The sequence below is a fragment of the Bemisia tabaci genome, chromosome 8 (assembly GCF_918797505.1).
Source record: "Bemisia tabaci chromosome 8, PGI_BMITA_v3".
NCBI classification, from domain to species: domain Eukaryota; kingdom Metazoa; phylum Arthropoda; class Insecta; order Hemiptera; family Aleyrodidae; genus Bemisia; species Bemisia tabaci.
In genome coordinates this window covers 21,648,727-21,671,700 of record NC_092800.1, presented here as the reverse complement: position 1 = coordinate 21,671,700, position 22,974 = coordinate 21,648,727, and the positions used below count along the sequence as shown (strand labels likewise).

The following is a 22,974-nucleotide window of genomic DNA, read 5'->3' as shown; positions in this document are numbered from 1 at the left end:
CTCCGCTGTCTCGCAACAATCGATCACAGCATTTTATCAATACTTGCAAACTTGTAAATAAGACTTTTTTAAAAAAAAGTTTGAGTTTAGTAGCGTTTCTGCAAGACTCTGAAGACATTTTCCAAAAAGGTTGAGATTGGTAGCGTGTCTCGCAGACTCTCAAGACAGTTTTAAAAAAAGGTTGAGACTTGGCAGTCTCCGGCGAATTGGTGCAAGCCCCGCCGCCTCGCGACAATTGATCACCGCTGCGTGCTCGCGCGGGCCCAGGTGGAGGCTGTCGGCTCGGACCCGTCCTAGCCTTCGCGGCTGCGAAAAGGTGCGAAAAAGGCTCGACGCGTGTCCGCCCGCCCGCGATCTCGAGCACCGCGCCGCGACGCCGCCGCCGCCGCGGCCGCTCGGAAGTCCCCGCCGCGCCGCGACGCGAACGCGCTGATCCGCATTCGCATCACGCTCACCTGCCAGTCGTGTGCAACCGCAGCCAGCGAGACCGCCGTATCGTACCTTCCGCGCCAATAAAAGCCCCCAGCTCACAACTTGATGCCGGACCGACAGGAGTGCGCCTAGTTCGTTTCCCCCCTCAAAATGGCATACAAATTCCTATACCTCTTCACTTAACCTCAATCCTCGGTTTTTGATATTTTTTCCGGGCGACTTTTGTGCGTGTTTTTTCTCTCTCGCGCCGGTGATTGGTGGCGCGTTGGTGGTGCCCCGAGTCCAGGACAGCGGGCGTTTTTTGTGCAGTGCGTCGAAGTCACCCCGGAGGAAACCCTCGAAAGCGGTGACCCGACCGCGAGCTCCGATCCGCAGGTTAGTGCCAGCTTTTTCCCGCTCCCGTGCCCGGTTACGTCACCGACGTCGTGACGTGACGCAACGCCTTTGCCCGACGTCGACGTGGGCGCGGCGACGCGGCACGGCGTCCCCCTCGCACGTCACTTTCACGTGTAGTCCCATCTTTTTTTTCTTTCAATGTTTATTGAGCACGTCCTCGTATTTTCAAATTTAGCACTGTACCTTTACAATTTAAATACATATATATGAAATCACTCCTACCACGCACTCTGGCGTTCTGCGACCCCCAAACGCCACAAATGCCTGTCCTCCCAGAGGCTATCGGGCAACTGACACCGAAACGTCTCTCCGTCAACGTCCTGCCGCCAACCCTTTACGGGGCGCCCCCGTCGCCTCTTCAATTAGAATACATGCCTTAGAATAAAATAGACAACTTGATAACTACACCGTGCGATTCTGTACAATACTGTACAAAGCAAACTTAACTCAAGGGTAGTTGGTTCCATCTGAAAGGTTGCTTCTTTTTTCTTCTTATTTCTTTAGAAGGAAAGCTCTTTTGGAGTAGCATGATGTAAATGTTCAAGAATTAAGAACAACTTAATCAGCCAAACCACATAATGAAATAACAAGTTGATTCGGGGAAAGGCTGCAAAAGGGGAACAAATCAAAAGAGAAACCCGGGACGTTTCGAAATAGCCACAATTTCAGTATCAACCGGAAAACAAAAATTAAAAAAAAAAAGAAATAAATAAATAAATAAATGAAAATGAGTCGTCGATTCGCTGTTATTGTGAGACCGAGACTAAATTATTACCGAGACTTTTATTTTATTCATTTTTTTAAAAAAATTTTTCCGGTTGGTAAAGAAATTGTGGAAATTTCAAAACGTTCCGGGTTTCTCTTTTTAAATATTCAAGAAGTCAAACCTTTTTAGGTACAGACTCATTAAGGTGTAAGGCGTAAAGATAGATGTAAGGCGTGCAAGATTCATACGTCGTTTCTACACAGAATGACTCTATTGTCGTCACTTTTTCGCGGAACATAAATTTAGTGAACCAAAACTAAACACAGTGAAGTGTTCGGAAGATTTTATAACTCGTAGCCGCTCATATCGGACAGTCAAGGAAAAACGATAATAATACTGGGTTTTTTCACTCTTTTCGTCCCCTTTCTTTCTTTCTTTTTTCTCGGTACTTTCAGTTTTTTGTCAACAAAGGGAAAAGCGAGCGATTTCAGCACATGGCAATGCGCTGGGTTGTTTTTTATGTACAATCTTGTCCGCGCCATTGCCGTGAATATACAGGGTGTCCAAGACCACTCGCACTATGCTTTTCTCGGTTTTTTGTGGGGTGTTCGGTTTTTTTCTGTTATTTTGGTTTTTATTTTTTTATTTATTTTTTTTTTTTTTTTTGGACGAAGGCAGAGGCCGCGTTGTCGAATGTGGAATCAACCTCAAAGTATTCGAATTTTACCATAAGGAAGCCCTCCTCTCCCCGGATTCCTTCAGAGACATATTACCCCCATTTTAGGAGGTTAGAAATAAAATCAAGCTGTAGATAAGTTCTGGTGACTTCGTCAAATGGACAAGAATAAAGCCCTCACTCCGTTTTAAAGTGAGCTGAAACCTTACCTGGACTACATTTTGCTGTAAATAACCACTAGTTATGACTTATGTGGATAACAAAATATGATCCGTAAGCCTCTCCTTGCAGGTAGGTGAATTTAAGTTTGAGTCAAAATGGTTCCTTTTTGTAAATTGAAGTCCAATTTTTAGGTAAGGAACCAAGTTCGCAAATTCAACCATCAATATTCATCACTCAACTCGTGCATTAGCAGGGATAAAACGTTGGTTCGCGAATAAAGCTTCATACCTATGAATATACCGAATAATAACGTACCATGAAGTACTCGCTAACAAATACAAATAGAACACGTCGTATAAGTCAGAAATACTCAGTTTGTTTTGTTATCTGTTTCTGAATGAAAACAATACACTAATCCTACACTTATTAAGCATATAAGTGACGGATGATTACGATCTTCGCACGTCCAATATGACGTGAGATCGCCAACACACGTCTTTGGGACTGAATACGTGTTGTTTTTTCAATGTTTCCTCACCACAATAGGTCTACTTAATGCGACATCCAGTAATCAATTCCGTTCTCAAGACTGCTCTAAGTGTAGATAACCTTTTTTTTTTTTCTTACCTCGTGAAGGTATATGTCAGAGAGGATGTTTGATTCATATTGTTCAATTGTTGTTGAGAATTACAAAAAATCCTTCCTGATTTACATAGTTAAAGAGGTGAAGCGAATCTCCTATGGATGTCAAAGAGGGTCGTTTCGAAAGTGAAGCAAGACGTGCTTATGACTAAACATTAAGGAAATTAATTGAATCGGGACGTGCGAAAACCGTTAGTATCAATTCTTCCAGTCCTCAGTTTTTTTGAGTTGATAGTACTTTTAAAGAGTTGACACAACCATTAAAGTAATGAAAAGACTCGTTTTGAGATGAATGTATCCCGGAGACTATTATTAAAGACCTTTTCGTGGTTGCGTCCAACTCCGAAAAGAATTATCAACTCAAAAAAACTGAAGACTGGAAAAATGAACAGTAGCGGTTTTCGCACGTTCCTATTCAATGTTTTTAAGCAATTTTTTTTTACAAACTTTTTAATGTCCTAATATTTCATTTTTGTCTTGAGTTAGATTCAAAAAATTATAGAGCCTCTTATCATTATTAGTTTAAAAAATATTTCAAACCAACCTAGACAATTCACATTACCGGAGTCGGAAATTTATTTATTTATTGGGGGGGGGGGGGGGCATTGCGTGGCAGGATCAGTAATCAATCAAAATGTATAAGTGGTCATGATTTAGGTTAGGCTTCTGATTGTTTGAAATTCGATGCTAATGTATTTTTTTTCGCCTCTTCCCAGGTGGTACCCAATCCAAAACTTGTTTGGGCAACCTCTCCTCCGACATTCTTTGCACATGTCCATACCAGCATAACTGCCTGGACATGACGTCGTGCACGATATCTTTCTCAACCTTCATCACCTGGCGAATTCTCTCATTACGGACACGGTCCCGTCTCGAAATGCCGGCAGATCGCCGCCAAAAATCCATTTCAGTTGCCCTCAACATTTCTTGCGTTCTTTTCGTCAAAGGCCACACTTCACTACCATAGAGCAAGATACTTTTAACGATGGCATCATATATCCGGTGCTTGTTTGCCTTTGAGATGCTTTGATCCCAGAGCACCCCGTTCAGCATCGCAATGGCTCTCCTGCCCTGGATGATCCTGTCCTTAATTGCTCTATCCATCCTTCCATCCTGATCGAGCCAAACACCGAGATACTTATACTCGTCACACTCTTCGATGCGCCGTCCATCCTCAAGCTCTATGCTTTGCCGTTGATGCGCTGCTCCCACGACCAGCTTCTCCCGGGGACGTCCCGTAAAGGGTTGGCGGCAGGGCGTTGACGAAGAGATGTTGCGGTGTCAGTTGCCCGATAACCTCTGGGAAGACAGGCATATGTGGCGTTTGGGTGTCGTAGAACGCCAGAGTGCGTTATAAAGCGACTCTATATATATATATGTATTTTTTTTTTTTTTATTTCACAAAATCACGCCACAAAGAATGGAGACAAAAATCTCAAGTGCAGTCTGAAATTGCAGAGGCGCAGTAGTTCATGACGAACTTCCAGTCTGGCCATTGAGTAACATTCTGAAACTGTAATTTTTCGAGTGGGGTTGCATAATTCTGGACGTACAGCATAGCTGATTAATTTTACCGATTTAGCGAATGGAAATTCTGTAATCATTTTCCTCACTTGACAGAGTTTACATACTTGAACGAGATGGCATAACTCAAAATAAAGCGTCGCAAAATGAAGGAAAGCCTGTCGAGATAAGTTATTTCAAGTTCAGGTTCGGTGGACTGTAAATTGCGTAATCAAGTTGAATTATCTCATAGGTGACAAAAGGTAATTTAATAGGTTCAAATTTAGAAATTTTTATTCCCTTAATTATGTTTCTAACAGGTAAATGCATCTAATAGTTTGAGCCGACCTGCTCCCAAGTAATTTCTAAAAATACGTCATCCATGCTTTGAAAGTTTAATTACAAGGAATCTTTTTTCAAGGGGACCTATAAAGAAAAATTCCTAAAATTTCATCTCGCGGTCAAGAAAAGAAAAAGAAAAATATGAGTATCTGATTTGCAATATTAACTAATCCTCTCATCAGGGAACATACTTGAAAAATTCAATTGCACATATGCTCATTTAAATGAACGAACGGCAGTAGAAAAGACAGTTAAAATGCATAATAATATGTGCATATAGTAATATTCTGCGTAAGCAGGTCTATATGCCAACCAGCTATGTATACTTTTGTAGAGTATACGTACGTGGCTATCGGAAAAGTCTGTAGACAGAAATGACTTTGAGCTAACGCTGCTGGAAATGACTTTTCTTGGTGTATTCGCTGTAAAGTTGGCCAGTTTACACTTCTTGGCGGATTTATCACCCTGTTTAGTGTTAAGAGGAACCAAAAGAATGGTAAATGAGGTTGAATCTAACATTGCAGCAGTAAAATATGTATAAATTGCTGGATTAACTATGCGATACGTCTAAAAATATTTTGAGCTATGTCATCACTACCCGGTACAAAAAATGTGAAAATAATCCAACCAAACACGCAGCTAATCATAATGGTGCAAGTATTTAGAGAGACATTATTAAGTATTTGAAATAAGCGATAACTTGAAATGAACAGCCTCTGAATTTTGGAATTTCCTAGCTCAAAAGTCTATCAGAACATTGGTGAGATTGTAATCTAGTTTAACTTCCTAGGATACGACTATTTTAACACATGGGATGCGCTATTGCCTAGACTCGAAAATGAAGGCAAATTGTATTTTAGCAAAAGCGTTGTAATCCTTGACATGGGATACGTCGTGAGCATCAGGGTTTTTTTCGGTGGTTCCGGACAAGGGGGAGGGGGGCTATGTCTGACTGTGATTGTGATACTTCGCGTAACTATTGTTCGTAAGCATTCATTATAAGTGCGTAATCCATTATTAAATTGATTAGAGACAATATGCATTCATGAAGCATGAATATTTTCTCGGATTTGAAACAATTATAAGAGATGTGCGCTCACAATCAGTTTGGAAAATCATATGAGCTACACACATTTTCATGATATGATTTCTTTTCATTTTTGTGCAATTTATTTGTCTTTAGATTTACGCAACATCGGTAAATTACCATTATACTAGGTTTAAAATTCTAATTGACGAATTTTTCAGCACTCTGTAGAATTGGCTATATCTCACCAGCTCAGAGAATTTAATGGCTTAAAGCGACCCCTAAAAATAGCATGTTGAAGAGTTAGTCAATAATGCGAATGCCTGTAATTAAGTAGCTTTAAGATCGGTGAGGGTATTGCGTCTAACTAAATTTCCCGAATTGAAACACAAACAACTTAGCGGCAGTAAAATAGGTGCGAAGTATTTGAAGAGAAAGTACCTTGGTAGGTGTCCAAGAACCAAGTCAATCCATGGCCAATAAACTCGGGAATTTTACCCTTTCCCGTTTGTAATATTTTAAAAGTTAGAATTGTATTGAATTATTGTAGATTCTTCCTTTTACGCCACCACCTTACTGATTCTCAAGCTAGATTTGATGACTTTAGCTACATTTAGCTATGGTCATTCATTTTTGCAGTATTGTTGCACTCATAGGAGAGTTTCGTAATACAACTCCTCGTTCGATCAAAAACGGAGACCAAAGTCTAAGAAAAAGGAATTGCGTATCACAAAAAATGTTTCTTTTGAAACTCAGTGAATTCAAAAGTTACGCCACTATATTTTCACCTCTAAATGGGCCAAATTCATCAGAAAAGAACCAACCCACATTTAGTCGAAACTGAGAAAAAGAGGTTTGAAGTTTTAATCCTAGATAAGGCTCAATGTAGAAAATTTTAACCCCTCTTTTCACAAACTAATTTCTGTTTCTCGACTTCCATTTTTTGGCAGGAGAAAATATACAGCCAGTGAAACTCGAAAACATTATAACTCAACTTTTTCGAAAATGTGGGTTGGTTCCTTCCCGTTAACTCGGTTCAAATTGTATGTAATTTTTGGACGAACATACGTTATATCCTTTCAATGATTTTACCCGAACTAAATATGATTCAGAAAGGACAGAAATTGTCTATTTCAGCCTGTATTTTTTTCAGTATTTTTCTGTTTAATTACGATTCTCACATAGAGTACTCATTTATTGATGGCTATCACCATCTAATTAACACCAACGGACCAACAATAATCATTAACGGCAGACTGTGAGCCCGCAAGCGTAATCGATAATCATTATTGATCCTCAAGAATGTTTCTGCCGATTTTTATCCGGAAAACGGAATTACAGGGTAAGTCTGTCGACTTCCACGTAACCTTTAATACGCGGTTAAAAATTGCTGCCTCGGCAGACTGAGGAACTGAAGTGAGAGAGTTTCAGCCGCGAATTATAAGACAACAATTGAATAATGTTCGTCCACAATGGGTGGAGCAAAAATTGTTAGAATCTGCCTTTTATCTTAAACCTCTCACATAAATGTCGTTGTACATTTAAGTGTTTCTTCGTCGGTGGCGTGGCATGCTTTGCGACATATCGACTGATCTGCCATTTAAAACTATGGAAAAGGATCGATAGACTGGGTGTTCGCAACTAACACCTTAATAATTGATTTTTTTGAGCGGGGAATTCAAAATTCTTATTCACAACCGATGTACAATAAAAACGTCAATATCTTAGTCAGGATTTGATTTCGAGTGTCTTCCTTTCGTGAATCGTGTTCTACTTTCTACAAAACATTTATTGGAATGCTTGAATTCGTTCCATGTCTGCTGGTCCATTCTGGGTGAATTTCCAAATTGTGATTCTTTTTTAGCTCGAAGTGTCAACAGGGGGTCAAATGTGCGTGTGGTTGGTCGGAGGATCGCGTGCATAATGACAGGATAACAATAATAGTTCTAAATTGCCCGAGCTAAACTGGGCACAGGGTGCTCCATTGTTGCCATACTTCCAATCTGAAAATCTTCGCGAAGGATCAGTGGACTGGACCAGAGCTTGTTCGTCACAACCACCCCCCCCCCCCTCTCTTGGTACAAATGAATGGACCACTAAATAATGTATAAAGTAAAGCACAATACAACTTATTTTCTCTTTAAAATTTCACGAGGTAAACTGATCAAATAACGGAAAGTCTGGAAACCAACTCCCAAACAAGATTTAAGCTTTTTTAATTTACGTTCAGCGTTCTTCGCGTCTATTCGTTCAGCGGAGGAACATTATTTGACGATATTATCGCAGTTCATTGAAAGAAAGCGCGAAAATTTTCACTCTCCATTCTTTTTTGATGTCTATGGAAAATGACCTCCGAATCATCGAACTTGATGTAGGACTCACGGTTGTTCAGCCAATCGTATTTCAGAAACATCCGATGGTGCGGCTAAAGTTAGACGCGCCACGAAACTTTAGAATTTATATAGATTATCGAAGGTGTATAATCACGTGCATTGAAATCCCTTCAGTGAACGCAACTTCAAGGAGGTTCAAGTGAGGAAAAGTCTTGACATACTGTTTGGAGTACATTACAAATTAAAATCCCGGCCACAGTTGCGCTGATAAAAAATAGAATCAGCGCGTCTGACTCTAGCCCAATAGGTCCCGGGTTCGAATCCCTGTGGTGGCGACAAATTTTCACGGAACTGACAAGTGGATCTGCAGAAACAGATTCTACTCGGCTTTAATCCCTGGAAATTTGAAATCCGGAGCATGGATGTGCCAAAATCCCCATGGTGTCTACTGATAATAAAATAATCTCTATGTTAAAACTCATGTCGATAGATGGCTGTAGATTCCTAAGTTACTAAATAAACAGAAATAGAAGCCGAATAAACTGGAAGAAAAAAAATAGAATACTTGAAAATCAACGGCAGGAAGCTGAGGGTTGTTTACCGAGCCTTAATTATTCCATCCTTAATTTTGTACCTCAATTCTCAGTGTACACCTTGCTCTAATGTTCGTGCAATCCAACGGTGTCTTCGAAATTTGAGGCCTATCTTAACTTAACAAGTAGATGCAGATTGAGTCCGTATGGTTTTTTGAACCGAACATTTTCGTTTTTGTCAAGCTTAATGAGAGTGTTCCTCATGTCTTAAGATCTACAGCGAAACATTGTAAAAATGTTTTTTTACTGGACCGATTGTAGCAGATATGCACAAAGTCACGAGTAAGAACCGGGAAAAACTAAAGAAAAAAACTACTTAGATTCAAAACTATTCCCAACTCATTTTTTCCAAAATGCGACTTATTGCGTTCCCGTCCAACTTAGTGGACTGTAGCATTCATCGAAAAGTAATCACGCGACGTAACTTTCCACCATATACTTGTAAATTTAGAGGACTCGAGCATATCATCGCAGATCAATTGAGTTTTGGGCCCTCTTTCACTAAGAAAAAAGTATTGTGAATTCTACCGTGCACGATATAAGATTCAAGCAGTTAGTCTGGTATGAACCTCTGTGGAGAATAGACTGATTTAGTGGCCACGTCATTCGATATAACGTCGAACCCTTGGTTCAAATGTAAACAAACACAGAACTTTGTTTCTGATTTGCGCCCCTTGCGCCATAGTGGTAAAATGCATCCAAGTGTTTTTTACAATCAAAATTTCTCGTGTTAAATGAGTCTTTAATTGACTTATGACCGCGTCCAATGACTAAATTGTAATGAATTAACACAATTAACTCACGAAGAGTTCGCGCAAGAGGTTATGTTAGTTTGTTTTGGTTTGAAACAAGAGTTCGATATTATATCAAATGACGTAGTCACTAAATCAGTCTTTGGCAGACGATCGGTTGCCCAATTAGGTTTTCTGTTGGGTCCCTCCCGGGAGAAGACGGCGTGGACGTTCAGACAAAAATAAAACATAAAAATCTAACATTTCGATGGATCTGATCACGAATAAATTCTCTCCTTATCACCCGTTTAAAATAAATATTTTTGTCTTCAGATATGTTTGAAACTTCCAATCTATACTGATGAGTCCTTCAACTATCGCTGCAGGCTGATGGTTGAAATTGATGGATACAGCGATAGACAAAGAAGCCATAAGGAGTATGGAGCGATCCTATTGGTTGCAATGGGTGGTTCTTATAGACTTAGGGAGAAAAAGATGCACTAACCAAAGGGTCTCTCAAGGGTTATCATAAGTTAGTCTGTTACCTCCTTTGTTGAATTCAACCACCCGCTTCCACCAATAGGATACCCTCTTATCCTTTTTGTATTCTTTGTCTATGGCTTTGTCTACTGATTTTAACAAGCAGGCCGATGGATTAGTTTGCAATATGATCGGTTTGTTAATATACTATATCCTTATGAAAATGTGAAATGCATGGGAGGAAGGCTGAATTTTGGCAACATATAAGTCAAGTCTCGAGACGTTGATGAGTCAGATCCGACTCTTAGCTACTCGGGCGAATTTTAACAACTGGGACGATCTCAAAACGCCCGGGTCATATACTCTCCTCTCAGTCCATTCAGATTCCGTCACGGTCGGATATTATTCTCATCCCCAAGGCCCTTCGACATGCGACTATTTTCGTACTCAAATGCAAGGTAAAATTGTCCGCGGGTGGAGCTGGGGCGTCTCACTTTGAAGAGAGTATTTTGCAAAAGTATCCGGATCGGCTCGAGGGTCGAGGATCGGTAAAAGTTGGGCATATTTCAAACCTATCACAATGCAGCGCAGAAAAGTACATGCGTGTCTTGTAAATGTATTTTCATGGATGATCCTTATACAGGGTGTCCCAGAACTAAGTACGAATATTGAAGTAGTCGATTCTTTGGGTATAACTTTTTTCCCCAAAAACGCTTTGACTCATAACGAAAAAAACGCAAGATACATTTTCTTAATAAACTTCAACGTTGAATCTAAGGTTACCGTCAAAAATCAATTTTTGTCACTAGAAACATTAATTTTGGCCTTTTTAAGGTTCGATACCCCCCTAAATCCCCCTCAAAATGAGTTTTCCCATTTTAGAGGCCAAAAATGGAAAGAACGCTAAAAATTACCCGCAGTAACCAATTTTCATTAATATTGGTTGATCAACATTGTCACAAAATTAAAAAGACGATTTTTTTCTGGGGGGCCATGGCCCCCAGGGAAAGCATTTTTGGAACAAAAGTTATACCACCCAATTTTTTGACGCAAAGAATCGACTCCTTTAATATTCGTATTTAATCCTGGAACACTCTGTATACCAAGAAAATATAGCAAGACCCACACCAATGCCATGTAAAAAATACGTCTTACGGTTGATGATTTTCGAAAACCAGTCAAGAGAACCCCTAGACTCTGACTTCCTGAGGGTATTTCATACCTCCTTCCAACCCGGTTTTGATTTTGTCACAAATTCAATCTCAATGAGTGTTTCTGAAAGAAAATTTCACGAAAAACCAATGGAACCACTCTAAAACTTGTTTGTTTCATACTTTAAAAAATATAAGCTTTCAAAGTTTCCAGATCTTGTCAGACTTCTATTCCCTATTCTTCCCCCTTCTTCTGTTCTTTCTCATATTTACTTAGTTCACTATGCGGCTTTACATTTTTCTCAAACGGAATTGTAATTTAACCAAGTCTTCACGCGTCATTGCAATCGTGGATAGGATGATCAGGAACGGTCACAGCAGTTTCTCAGGAAATCGCAAACTGTTAATATCATTTTTAATTTTATAACCCACCTCAATCAAATCTCAATTTAAATTCTCCGAATCTAATTTTCGTACGTAATTCTCCAACATAATCGAACATCGAAGAGATAGCTGGCCGTTTCCGTGTCAAACGTGAAAGCGACGTTGTCAACTCGAACAATTGACGGATTGATTGCTCTGTTTGCAAGAGGAACACGAAGTCTGGTCAACCAATATTATTGTTGAATTTACGCCAACTCGCAGTAGTTGCCAAGTCGATAGGGTCTCCGCTGTAGCTGCAAGTGAAAGTGGTAGGACGTCTGAAGAAAACACTAGAACACAAGAAATCAGTAGCGTCTACACGTGAGAGAAGAACATGTAAATGTGTTATTTTACATTTTGAACAAGATCATCTGACATCGCTGACTAAAATTTTTATTAGGGTAAAGCGATCTTCCCAAATGTATGCGTGTATAATTTAATATTCATACATTTCCCGTCAAACCTAACCGCCCTGCTGATAGTTAATGACCAGACAGTGAATATCAGCAGTCGCTGAGCGTCATATATTGGCGGGAGGTTTTTTTTGACGTAGGGAAGACGTCATTCCCTTTTGCCTGGGGGTCAAGTGACTTGGAAGGTTTCTGATTTTCTTGAGAAGTGGCTTGCTTCAAGAACAATTTTATCTTAGATTGTTTAATGATTTCAACCAGTGAAAAAAAAGAGTTCAAATCTGCGCATTTTTACTGCGCATTTGCACTTCGGACGAATTTTAGGTCCTACTAGCATGATAATTTGAAGAATACTATGAATTGGGTTTATACAGAAAGAGAGGGTTGGTAACGGTACATCTGGAGTGATTTCTCGTGAAAACGGTTGGCATACATTTTTGAGGCCTATCGACCGATGGGAGCGTTTCCTTCAGAGACAAGAGACCCTCCACTGGTATCTTGGCAATGGTGGAAGCTTTTATTTTCGGGACTCCAACATTCAACCGTTGACCTACCTACTAGGTGGATGATTAACAATGTGTTGGGAGTTTCGAATTGCAAACAAACCGAAGTTTGGGAAACTTGTTCGGCTCATGACATCACCCGAAGCTCATCATCCACGCAGTAGGTAATATGGCTGTTGCTCCCTTAGAATTGTCCATAAGGAATCCTTGAAAGTAAAAGCTTCCATCCATCGCCAAGAAACCAGTGAAGGGTATCTTGTCTCTGGTTTGTTTATTTACGGCCGTAAGGGCATCATGATAGCCTTAGACTCGTAGACCAATCAAAAAGCGGCACAATTTTTCTGTATAAAAAATATAGAAATGGACATACTCCGTCGATTCAGGTACTCTACGTGCGGGAACAGGTGAGTGAGTGAGACTTGTGGACCAATCAAAATACGGCAGAACTTTCCTATACTGAGAGGATGAGAATGGCCATACTCTCCCTATATATCGTGGAAGTGCAAAGTTTCGCGAGGCGGTTCCAAGTTCTGCGTAGGAGATGGGAGATGTAGGAACGCGCGCTGCTTTGCACCGCGGTCGGCGCACAGTGGATCGAGTCACATAGAGAGGTCGCACATGAAATTTTTTACTAAAACTGCAAATTTTGATGTTTACCTCGTCACAATTTAAAAGTTATCTCAGGGAAAGGGCACCAAAATGCCCTCCTCGCACGGACTTTGAATTTAACGGTCTAAATTCTTTCAGGAGGTCCTAAAAACATGTTTTTGGGCAATTTTTACCTCCTAACCCCAACCACCCCCCTCTAGTCCTAAAAATCCATTTTTTTTTAAAGGGAATTTTGGGATATTTCATGTTTTATTTCATATCTCCCGCGTTTATCGATGAAAATGCACCGAAAGTCCCTTAAAAATGGGTTTTTCGGGGCTGGAGGGGGGATGGTTGGGGCTGGAAGGTAAAAATTGCCCAAAACCCTGTTTTTAGGACCTCCTGAAAGGGTTTAAACCATTAAATTCAAAATCCATCAGGAGGGGCTTTTGGTGCCCTTACCCTGGGATACCCTTTCAAGGGGTGGTTATGGCAGAAAATTTGACGAGGAAACCAATAGACCCATTTTAGAACCTCAAAGTTTTATATGAACGGAGTTTTAAGCGTTTAAAGTTTCCAAATTACCTTTCTTATCGACTCGATCCACTGTGCGGAGGCGGCATGGTGGCGCTGGCGTGACATGGTGGACGAGGACAGTGGACACTTCACGCCTGGTGTGCCGCAGCTTTCACTCGAGTTGCAGGAGTAGCTCTGGATCTCGGGGCAAGTTCGTTGCATGCATGCTGCCCGCTTCAGTTCTGACCCAACACCACACCCAGTTGCCAATTTGCGCCACGCCGATACCACCTACAGGAAGGTCATCTCGCATCACGAAGGATAAGAAAAAAAGAACTCGGTGAAATTACGAAAAGCGTGGTGAAATTACAGTAGGGTCTTGCATATTCGTGGTTATAGGGAGGAATCAAAGCCATCGTAGATCATCGAAAATCGCGGATGATCCGGAACTTTTGCGAATTGGACTGCATTTTGCAATTTGGAACTATAAATTCTAGCCCGGTTTAAAAACAACGTATGTTTCATTGCTTTCCCTATGCACATAAGTGTTTTTTCAGATGAGCCAGAATCTATAGTTCCAAATTGCAAAATGCAGTCTTATTAGCCAACGGAAATTACTTTTTAGATCCGTCGTGATGGAATATTTCTGGTTAAAAAAAACTAAGAGGTGCATCATGACCCCTTAACTTGTGTTATGCTGGATAAAATTACAATTCGCGTATTTAGTCAGTCGCCTTCCTGACGCCACCGATTTTCCTCCTTGTAATGAAAGACTGCTAACGTCTTCTTTATTTCTACAAATACGATTTTTCTCAGTGCTATATCAGCGCTATTTCATGATGATCCTACTATGACGGAGCTCGTGATGCCTACCCAAAATATTGAAGGCGAACTGATGTGGCGGTGAAGTATAACCTCTTGGGTGAATACCTTATTTTTCAAAAAGTCCCGATTGAGAGAACTACATGTACATTTGAAAGCGGTACAATTATACGACCATATGGGAGGTTGTGTTGCTTACACCAAAATTGAAGGCGAACTGACATGAATATCTTCCCATATGGTAATCAGGTATTCCCTGAAAGTGTGGTATTGCCAAAATCCGTTGAGGGAGGAAGCGACCTTGCAGGGCCAAATACCTCCTAACGAAACTGCTAAACTTTAAATGCGGCCTGATTGTTAAAATTTATGGACAGAGCCATGGAGAAAGGGTGCAAAAATAGAGCGATCTCATTAGCGGAAGCGGGAATAAGGAATGGGCGAAGGAGGTTATACTAATAGACGAACTAACAGCAACAACGAAGGACCTTGAAATCAGCCCATCTTATCTCTTCTTACAAACTGATTACGGTAGCCGCATGAGTAGTGCGGACAGAAAGTTGGAAATGTAGCCAACGTGCGTTACAACAAATTCAGAAAACTGAAAATTTCAGTACTGAGAGAAAAAGCTGATCCATTCTCGGTCTATGAAAGTCACCCGTTTCAGCCAATAGGATCGTTTCTTTTTCCCTTCGTCCTCTTTACCTATCATCAAAGTTTATAATCAGCTGGCAGGTCTCCATGGGTCCTTACGGTTCCGCAACGTTTCACATTTTGTATCGTGCCGTTACGTTACGTACTGTTCCAGGGTGTCCAGCATCAGGATTTTCCCGATTTTTTCAGGATTCGAGGTCAATCAGGAATTAATCTTGATTTCATCAGGATTTGAGAAAAGTCGGCCGTTGAATCGGATTTTTTTATCGAGCTATTTTTGTGAAGTTACATTCGTCTTGCGTGAAGTGATGAAGTCGTTGTTTCGCAGTTTTGATCCATCAGGATTTGGAAAATTATGATATCAGGATTTAGCAGTCAAAAATGGGGAAAAATCAGTATTTCCCAAAATGGAAAAGAACTAGATACCCTGCGTGCTGTTTCCCCACAAAAATAATCACTCAACAAAAATAATGAATCTCAGTGACCGATGATCAAGTCGTCCAAGTTCGGAAACGAAAGCATATCGTCAGTTCTCATCTCCTTTCAAACGAGGCAAATCGGTTTGCAAAAACAGCGATTTAGCTTCCGATGCTGCGAAATGATTGTTATCTACTAGTCGGTTCCGCTAATTATCGACCGGAGTATGCGAGAGGCAGCGCGACTCATTATAAGTGACGTAAATTTGACGCAAGGAAAGGAGCTGTGCGTTTGATGCAACAAAATGCAGAGGCAAGCAACGTTATGGCGCCGCGGGTGTAAGAGTTAATGCCGCTCAGGATTACAAATAGGAGGATCATATTTTTGCTCGGAAGAAAATCCTTCTGCAGTTCCTTGAAGACGCCAAGATCGTGAGGAACGTAATGAAGGAATCTTCTATTTTTAGATTTATATATGGACCGCGTGAAGCAGAAAGGAACCAAGCCACATCAGCGATTGCCAAATTTAATTGGGCAATTTATTATTTGACATGAAAACGGTTGTGCTGATTTTTGTGCGAATTTTGGTGAATTTTCTGCATAGCACGAAGCAAAGTCCCTGACATTTTCCAGGAAAAAATAAAAAAAAGAATCCGCACGAACGTTCCCTTGTAAAAAATTAAATTACCCAGTTAAATTTGGCAATAGCTGTTGTGGCTTGGTTCCTTTTTGCTAAACGCGGTCCATATGTATGATCTAATTACTTAGTTAATTTTTTCAGGGAAATTCAGCATCCTAGGCTATTAATGGCTTTACAGAAAAAATGAGGGGTGAGTGCAAATAAAATTTAGATTCTTAATTTAACGGAAGCAAAACATTTCAATATACTGGTTGTAACACTGGGATCATCGTAGGTTAGTTGCGGTTTGTATGCCTGTTGAATATTGGAGAGATAATATGTGAGCGAAGACCCTTGAGGGCAGAACAGTCCATAATCACGTGTGACGGTGAAGGGTGATAAATTGCAGAAGTTGGAGATGGGTTTATCTTCTTTGCAGATGATGTGACTGTGACTGGAAAAGGAATGACCAATCTTGAGAAGAGCAATTTGAACTTCAGCTGATCTTGTTTCGTGGTATGATGTTCTCGGATATGATACAGGGGCTCTACGAAAAAGATTTTCTATGTATCATTCCTCTATACTTTGAAAACAAATTAAGAAAGAACAAACATAAATGTGGTTTAATGATTTTAACTTCCGCCGCCGCGCCGCGCAGACCGCACCGTGTTTGGCGCAATGCGTGAAGTATTCACGTAGTCTTGTATAGGCGCTATGCGTTTCACGCTTATCGCACTGTGTTTGCCGCAATGCGTGAAGTATTCATGCATTCTTGTAATCGCTATCCGTTTCACGCTGGTCGCAATGACCGCACTGTGTTTGATGCAATGCGTGAAGTATTCGTGCAGTCTTGTAGGCGCTAATATATGTTAAATGCCGATCGCTACGCCGAGGGTTTTCTCCTTTTCATCTTAAGTCCTCGTCATCATTTCTCTCTAAGTCGCGCCGTTCCAGGCCAAATTGCGTGTTTGGTTTCTCTCTTAACTCGACTAATTGAGGGTGCTGTATCTTGTATCACTGAAAGACGACAAAATTAGAAATTACTATACTCTCAGGGAATGAGAGATTTTGTCACCTTTTCTCAATAGTAATTTTTTTTTTCTAAATCTGATTTTTTTATATACCTACATTTAAAAAAATTGCAAAATTTGCCGCCCCCTATAGATTTGCCGCCATGGGCCGCGGCCCATGTGCCACCCCCTTAATCTGGCCCTGTCTCAAACATCCAATACAAAAGAAGGAAACTTAGTGCACATATGGGAATAAAACATAAGCACCGACGGCATTACGGTAGAATCTCTCGTTGCATTGGTGAGCTTGCAAGTGGCAGCGTCTTAATTCAAGGCAAGCCGCTTTTTCAAGCTCTCTTACTCGGTGCAGCACTGACCGCCGTCCACTATCCAGTGTTCGCAATAAATCAAGTTTACGCGCAACTCGCCAATTCGCACTCAAATTCAAAATATTATCGATTTTATGTCAGATAAATCGTATTCGATACATCAAACGGGTGAGATTGTATCGATATCGAATGGTTCAAAACATAAACATAGACTAAAAAGTCAATTAAGGAATCTCACGGAACAGGTTTTTTGTGATAGATTTTTGATTCGTATGAGTACTAATTGGCTAAGAGTCGTGAAATTGCTACAAAATCCCTGATTTTCAGCTTTTCTGATTAATATCCTAAACTTTTGGTTTGAGGTTATGTTCTATTTTTTTGAACCAAACGATTCATCGAACCACTGTCGAATACCATCCATTAGCGGGCTGCATCGCATATTCCGAAATCCCAAAAGATCTCCATGAAAATGAACTAAACGAACCATGAACGAATTTTATACATTTTCCTTAAGGCTAATGCCGCATAGCTCACGATGCGCACTTTAAAAACGCGAAAAATTAACTCGGAATACGAGAAATATGCAGTTCTAAAAACGCAACTTTTCCGCAAATTTTCCCGGTTTCGCGCCGAACCGAATGATGTCATCCGGCCCCAATCAGAAGCAAGCACGGGTTTCGACGACTTCCTTTAATGTCTTTCTACTTCTCGTACTTGGAAACAATAGCGAAGTCGAGACTATGTGTTCAGAATCAAGGATCGAATCGCATTAGTGCATGTCATCTGCAGTAAACGAGCAACGATTCCACTTTTTTTTTTTTTTTTTTGTCGCACTATGTGGTTTTAAAATTTCCAAGTAACCACCCAGATTCGTAGAAACTTTTTGCCTGAGAACAAAACTGCGCAAGAAAAGTTTTCGGAACACGTTTTATCTTTACAAATATGAGTGGAAAACGAGAGGAAATAGCGATTTGACTGCCACAGTGCAACACTTCCATGACTTTTGCGCTATTCCGGAGCGTTTGAAATTCCTTCGAGTCCTTGGACTTTTTAAAAGTTGACTAATCCTCACTTAAAGTTGGCTCACTTGGTACTTTCAGAAAATTAATTAAAAAGCACAAGCTTTGGTGGACCATTTTCAGCAAGCTGGTCGGTTCTACTGCGAAGGAGGGGACATTCCAGCCATTGCCTAATTTAATCGGGCAATCCAATTTCTTACATAAAAACGGCTGTGCGGATCTTTGCCCAAATTTCAGTGAATTTTTTGCATGGTACGAAGCAAAGTCCTTGAAACTTTCAAAGAAATCCACATAAACACTCACTTGTAATAAATTAAACCGCCCAGTTAAATGGCAATAACCAATGTGGTTTGGTTCCTTTCTGCTAAAGACGGTCCAATTGTACCTCTGCGGTGGGATGTCTATTTCGATCACGGCGCACACTGGAGCGCGTCAATAGGAGAAGTCGGATTAAATCTGGAAACTTTGAAAGCTTATATTTTCGAAAATACGAAACCAAAAAGTTTAAGAGTGGTTTCATTGGTTTTTCCGTGAAATTTTCTCTCAGAAGCACCCTTTGAAATTGAATTTGTGACGAAATAAACATTAAAATTTGAAATTTTTGCCAAAAATGTTTTGTCCGACCTCTTCTATTAGTTTGTTTCCTTGTGCGGCAGTTCAAGGTGGGGGAGCCCAAACGAATTTTGTCGAATTGGAGGCCGAAAAAAGTCGTTGAATACTAATTGATCCTTCCTTGAAGACATCGGTATTATTTTTGGCAGCGTCTAGAAAGGCCCGCGCTGAAATGTGAAGCACGCCGCTATGTAACCGGCTTCTGGGTGGCATTACGGTATTTGTTTAAAAAAAAGAGAGATAAATTAGAAGGAACTCCGAACGCAGTCGACATTGTTGAATTCAATGAATGATTTCAGCGCACAGTGGGATGCATATCGCGAGACAGAGGCTACCAACCAAGAAAGAGAATCCTTAAAGCGTAAATTTGAAACTACACTGGAAAAAAACACATTGGATCTAGAGTCTAGACTCTTGAAAACATTGACAAGAAAAAAGTACAATCGAATTTTTGCTTGAATCAAAACGAAATCCGCTTAAATTAAGAGGCTTGGTTCTTGATTTGAGCTAGATTCTGATTGAATCAAGAGTACTTTTTCTTGTCGATGTTTTTAAGAGTCTGGACTCTAGATCCAATGGGTTTCTTTTTCCAGTGTATACTCGAGTTTTGTCAGTGATTTCTGAAAGTTCGACTCCTTATCCTCCTCCAGTTTTTAGTATGAATACCCAGTTGTTGTAACTTTTCATCCATGATTTTTGTCCTAGAAAATGTGTCCTTTACATTAATGCAATTTCATGATACTTGGGATATATATCACATGGTTCATTAGTTTGTTGCTCCTCTGGCGTGAGAATGTCTCTAAATTTCTGCCTGACCCCTGTTCTTTTCTGTATTATACTTTCCTGGATTCTTTTGGAAATGAAGCCAAGCCCTTACTTAGGAGGAGCGACGAGTAGTGTAGAGGTTGCGTCAAATTTTTTAGAATGTCCCATGTATGTGCAGTTTTTAACCTCCCACCCGATACTCGTCTAACGCCTAAGGCAAAGAGACTTAAGACTTTGCAAGAATATATAGCTGTAGTTTTCAATTTTTTTCTTAAGTGGGTGACAAACGTAGCACTGACTGTATGAGCCTTTTATGCGTACATTTGGGGAGGAAAAATAAGAAACCTACATCATACACGAAGAAAGAAATTAAAAGCTATGATATTTTTTGGAAACCTTCATTAGGTTCATAGTGTACCTTTAAGATGATTGAATTCTCGAGAATTCTCAGAGAAACTAAGTAATTCCACTAAAGACATGGGCAGAATCGGTACTCTCGGAAATGTATCGATCGTATTCGATACATAAAACAGGTGAGATTGTATCGATATCGATTAGTTCAACATGTGAACATAACCTCAAAAGTCACTTTAGAAATCTGAGGCAACGGGTTTTTTGTGATTTTTTTTTTTTTTTTTAATTCTTATGAGTACAAAATGTCAATGAAAAGTTAAATTGTTAGGAATTTTCTCATTTTCAGCTTTTCCAACTTAAATCCTAGACTTTTCGTTTATGGTTGTGATATATTGTTTTGAACCGAACGATACATCGAACAATGTCGAATACGATTCATACAGGGTAGTTTTCATGAGCCGAATAAATTTAGTGCAATTTTATGCAATTCATCCCGGCCCACAATGCAATTTCTGACAGCACTTGTGTTCATTTGGTCACAACTTCCACTTTAAAATGTTTAAATACAAAGAGTCAAAAAAGTTTAAATTGCACGTGAGACCGCGCCCTTCAAAGCTGACTCGTGGGACACCGAGAAAGTATAAATTGCTCTGCTGCCAAATCTTCCTACAAGAGCGGAAGATCAACTTTGGCGATTTGCCATCGTTTTTTTTTCTCACTCATCAGGCAACACGCAGCAATTAATTTACATTTTAAATGTTCATATCTTCGGGCTCTGCACCAGGAGAAAAATGCCAGCACCTAACATCTCTGTAACATTGTAGCTAAGTCCCAAACATATGCCGACGAAACATCGGCTGCATGGGTGGTTTATTATCCATCAAAAAATGTCACCTCATCACCGTAATACTTCAACCAAGGGCCAATAATGCAACAAAGCTACCTTATAAGATCGCTTTTTTTCAAAACTTTTTATCTAAGTACTTGATTATCATTAGTCACAGGTGCACGGCTCAGTGTAAACCGGTTGAGAGGAATTATTTTCATTAACTTAGCGATGAATGAAATCGCCGCTCCTCTGACTTAAGGGGGTATCTCTTTTTCCACATGAGCCCCAGAACAGTGGAGTGGCGTGTTTTGCGATATATCGATTAATCTGTCATTTAAACCTATGGAAAAGGATCGATTAGTAGGGTGTTCGCAGCGAACACTTTAATAATCTATTCTTTACCACGGGTTCAAATGAGGAAATATCGATAATCGATTATTCACGCCACGCCACTGCCCCAGAAAGCATTGGCGAGGCGTGAATAATCGATTATCGATATTTCCCTTCAGCTCCGAACTCAGCAAGGAGAAAACAGCTTTTTTACTCAGTTCTGAAACGACATATCTTCCATTGATTTTCCTATTTGTAGTGTCTATGTATAACGAATTTACATGTTCGGTTCTTTTTCTGCTGAACTTGATCCGATTCAGGGCTGTAGGAGGGAAGATAAAACGCGTCGTGTAGTCGCTGAACCAGCCAATCGGACGTGAGTTAGTCCCACTGCATGCATCATCAAGACGCTGCTTCAAAAATAATGAAAACAAAAGCGTTTAAGATTGCGCTCACGAGGACTAAACCCATTCGGAATTTTGAAGTTAGTTGCGCGGCACACTTTTCTAATGACCTCTACAATGAATGCCGCTTTGTGCTTAAAAACAGCTTAACTTATCGGAAGCTTAGAGGCGAGTCGCTCGACTGATAACGCTTGAGAGCGAGGCTCTATAATCGCTTCTTTCCATGCTGAAGTGAGTGACTGATCCACTTCACTTGGAACAAATCTTCGTGCTGAATGTTAGTGGTCGATTCTGCACTACTGTTTCACGCGATGAATGATTGACGGGAAGAGAACTTTTAACTTTATCTCGAAGCTCAGTGATCTGAGTGTGTTAACTTTCCAAAATCCGGGAAAGAAAAGGTAGCGATTAGCGCTGTTTTTGGGCCCACCCTTGATTTTCTCAGCTCTCCCTGGTAAAACGATTTAATCGATTAGAATCCAATGGGCACCCATCAGGTTCCTATGGGCGCCCAATGGGATTCAATGGGGCCACAATGGGTCCCAATGGGAACCAATTGGTGGTTCATGGCATCCGATAGGAACCTATGGGGACCCAATGAGATCCATGAAATTCTAATAGGAGCCCTATGGAATTCATGAAATTCCAATGGGTTCCAATTATGGGAACCATGCATCACAATTTGGTTATTTGTGAGTCTAAGACTGCTCTAAATATGGATCTGGAGGCCGATTTTTGTGGAAAAAGCGAGTTCTGCATGCAAGTTCGCGGTCGAATGCCGGAAAATCCGCATTTTTCGCCAAAATTGGTCATCATACCCATATGTTCAGGCCAGTACTACATCTGAAAAAAAAACAAAAAAAAAACAGAAATGATCACATCATGATGCATTCTGTAAAAAATAGAGTACGTTCATGAGCAAAACTATTTTAGAGTTAAGGAAATTCAGCTGGGGTGGACCCATAAACGGTCCTTATCGATACCCTTTCTTTAAAGGAAAGGCGTAGTACAAAGTATTGGAGGTGGTAATTTCTAGCTTTTTGTCGCCGCACTGGAAACTCTCACACTGTCGTATTTAGGTAGCGGAGGAGTTGTGTGATAAAGTTGATAATGACAAATACTTTCCTCTCTCTCCCCGCTCTTCTCTCTTCTTCTCCTTCATCTTCTTCTTCCGTACTTAACTCTCACTCTCTCTCACCT

At 40.4% G+C, this 22,974-nt stretch overlaps 1 protein-coding gene across 3 annotated transcripts in view; it reads left to right on the top strand.

The window, feature by feature from the left end:
* The window catches only part of ITP (ion transport peptide), a 160,184-nt gene that overhangs the window by 25,332 nt on the left and 111,878 nt on the right, over window positions 1-22,974 (top strand). Inside the window, exon 1 of one of the 3 annotated variants that reach the window (XM_072303126.1) lies at window positions 151-807. The exons of 1 other annotated variant lie outside the window; for it this stretch is intronic. The gene's annotated coding sequence lies outside the window, so the exon portion shown is untranslated. Of the gene's footprint in view, window positions 1-150; window positions 808-22,974 lie in introns of those variants that run through there. One more of the 3 variants, XM_072303124.1, reaches the window with a different exon arrangement.